General features: G+C 46.7%; 1 pseudogene; it reads right to left on the reverse strand.

Moving 5' to 3' along the window:
- Window positions 1-1438: 1438 nt before the first annotated feature.
- Window positions 1439-2404, reverse strand: LOC136480371 (sphinganine C4-monooxygenase 1-like; annotated as a pseudogene).
- Window positions 2405-3299: the final 895 nt, after the last annotated feature.

A 3299-nucleotide genomic window follows, 5' to 3' on the forward strand; every position in this document is an offset into this window, starting at 1 on the left:
TAAAAATTCAAACGAGCCGAGCTCGAGCCGAACCACTAACGAGCGAGTCGAGCGAGCTAGCGAGTTACGAGTTTTTCGTCCAGGCCTACACCTTAGTGGAACTTAAAATATAATAACAACTTTAGAGAATATGATGCAATATGTTCAAATAGGATTAAGTTTAGCCAATAGTGCATATGGTGAGAAATAGGTTCAATGTAATTGGCGAGAAACAAATATTTCTAATTTGGTCGGAAACTTTGACACTTTTGAGAAATGTTTCTAGGGGTGGATGGTAATGCCAACCTATTTCCAAAGTTGGCTGTTGTTTTGGAGAATGATTTCTAGAGGCAGTTGCATACCTGTTTCTAAAGATGGACTATTTCTATAGACGCCTGGACAGAGGCGGTTCTATAACAGTGGCTAAGATGAACTATTTCTATAGATGCTTGGATAGAGATGGTTGCCACAGCAACCTCTGAAAACCAATCCTAACAATGACTCAAATCATTTCGACGGTATTGTCTGGTCTCACAACTGAAACATCTCAAATGACAGCCCTTGTCGGTGGCAATGAAAGCAACGGGGATGCATAATCTTTTGCCTGTTTCAATCCCTAAGGCAATAATCACATTCCATAGTAACGACATTTCCAGACACCTTCCTCAAGCAACATTAGTATTTATTTCCTCATAATGAGATAGGAAATACGCCTCAAATGACATAAAAATATTGAGAGAGCATGTGATGGAGTTCATGTTGATAAGCTAGATTTTGTATGAGCTCAGGTTAGATTATTAAGAAAAGGAAAAGGGGAGACTAAAGCCAGTTTGGAAGAAAGGAAGAGAAACCATCATGTGGTGGTTATTGGGGGGGGGGGGGGGGGGGGGGGGGGGGGGGGGGGGGTTCTCTGTCATTGCGCCTTTCCACGGAATGTGAGGGCATGTTGGGATGATGTAGGCCACTCTCATTCCATCATATATCCTTATCTGTAAGAATAGAGGGCTTCCATACCTCTACAGAGAGGCATCACATCACTTTTTACTTGCACTCAGCTCCACCACTACTTGCTTCACGAGGTTATGGCATGTCGTGGCAGGGTCAAAGGGTAAAGAGTGAGGCCATGCAGTGGGCGCCTGTATGAAGACACGCAATGAGACATTTGGGATATGATGAAAGAGAGAGTGATGGCGTCTCTATCTTCTTTTCTAAAATATGCAAATGCTGAAACAATCTGAACTTTATTAGAAGCATATAGATACCTTCCTTTGCTAGAGCATGCAACACTTTATAAATTCGAATATATTTTTTTATGAGACAAGAGAGATTGCCCCTGATGAGATTTTATTAAAAACGAGGAATAAAGAAAATAACATTACAAAAGAGCTTGTAGCACTACAATCATGGCACTTCTCTTCATTATACATGCATATGAATCGAGCATGAGCTAGCGTATCACCTATGTTTGCATAGTACTAGTTTTTTTCGCCATTGTGGCAGCCTTCGCTGTGAGGGGACGTGCTTGGAGCCCGCCACCTAGCCTCTCCTCCAGAACGTAAGGCATATGCGTCCCGAAGACCTTATCCCACATCACAAAGAATGGCTGCGAAAAGTTGAACCTGCTGCCACGCAGCTGGTGGTGCACGTCATGCATGGTACGCCGTGTTATTCCAGAAGCAGAGATGGAACAAGTTCCCTGGAAGCCATAGGCCACAGTGGTCGTCCACGCCCTTGATAGTACAGAGAGAGAAGAAGAAGATGGAGGCACGAGGTGACATGCCTGACACGACGAAGGCCAACGCCCCGCCAAGCGTGTCAAGTATGAGGCCCTCAATAGGGTGGTTGTATTGTGAGCCGAATGCATAAGGCACGACGAGGCAGTGGTGCCATGAGTGGATGTGCCGGTATAAGAACCGGTTCAGGTGCATGTACCTATGCCACGCGTATTGCCAGCCATCTAGCACGATCATGGCCAAAGCAAACTGCCGTGCCACCGTCAGGTAGGAGTACCATGATGATCCTTGTCCTTCTTCATTGTAAGAGACCGTTGAGCTGCTATCTCCCGTGAGCTGCATGTGTTAATTATAAGAAAACTTCAGAGTCTAGAAGTCTACCAAGCTCAAGGGGGCCGGCCATGTCCAACCATCCATACACGTAATTAAGACAGTAAGAATAAGAAGAGTGGATGGTCTAACGTACGTACCGTGAACACGACAGCAGCCACTCCGGCCTGCACTAGCTGCTGCAGGAGGACACCCTTAATGACTTCCAGCTTGGACACCAGGTTCTTGCTGTCCTCCTCCTTCCTCGAATGCAGCCTGTACTTGTCCATGGACTTGCCAAGTGCCATGTACATGCCAGAGTACACCCAGTACACCAGGATGGGCACGAAAATGGCCAATGCTTCGTCAGAGAAGAACTTCATGGACGTGATCGCGTATTCGCGTTCTGATTGCTACAATTATCAGTTAGCTATACACAGCTTTTGCATCCACTGCATGGATGGTGGCAAGAACACACCAGACACTTGTTTAAATACATCTCGCTAGTACGCAGGAGGACGCACATAACGATTTCCCGCTTGGGGACCAGGTTCTTGCTGTCCTCCTCCTTCCTCGGATGCAGCCTGTACAGCTTGCATGTCTCCATGGACTGGACAGGTGCCATGTGCATGCCAGAGTACACCCAGTACACCAAGCTACCAAGGTTTTAAATCTCTGGCTATAGCTGTCGCTATAGCCGGCTATAGCTGTTTGAGGCTGATCAAGCTATTTGTGTTTATGTACAACTTAGCGGCTATAGCCCGCTATAGCCTTATTTAGCTCCGCTATAGCTGTTTTAGAGGTCATCCGCTAAATACCTTTAGCTGTAGATTTAAAACCTTGCAAGCTACACTACTTAAAAAACGATTTTTAGCAACGGGTCGAATTTTTTGTAGGGGCGGCTGGTGATGGAGCCGCCCCTACAGTGCCATGCTTAGGTTCCCAGACACCAGCTGCCCCTGCAAGTGGAACAGCAGGGGCGGCTGATGATACGAGCCGCCCCTACAAATGGGTCTGATTTGTAGGGGCGGCTCACTCACCAGCCGCCCCCTGCGATTCTATTTGTAGAGGCGACTGGTGATTGAGCCACCCCTACAAATAGCCGCGTATTATTACCTGATATTTGTAGGGGCGGCTTAATCACCAGCCGCCCCTACAAATGGCCGCGTATTATTACCTGCTATTTGTAGGGGAGGTCTTGGGCACCTCTTAAAAATTGCTCTACTAAGGGGGGAAGGTTTTGGTCTCAAATCCTTTGGTGGAGTGGTTGTAGAAGGT

This window comes from Miscanthus floridulus, chromosome 9, assembly GCF_019320115.1.
Source record: "Miscanthus floridulus cultivar M001 chromosome 9, ASM1932011v1, whole genome shotgun sequence".
In the NCBI taxonomy this organism is placed as follows: domain Eukaryota; kingdom Viridiplantae; phylum Streptophyta; class Magnoliopsida; order Poales; family Poaceae; genus Miscanthus; species Miscanthus floridulus.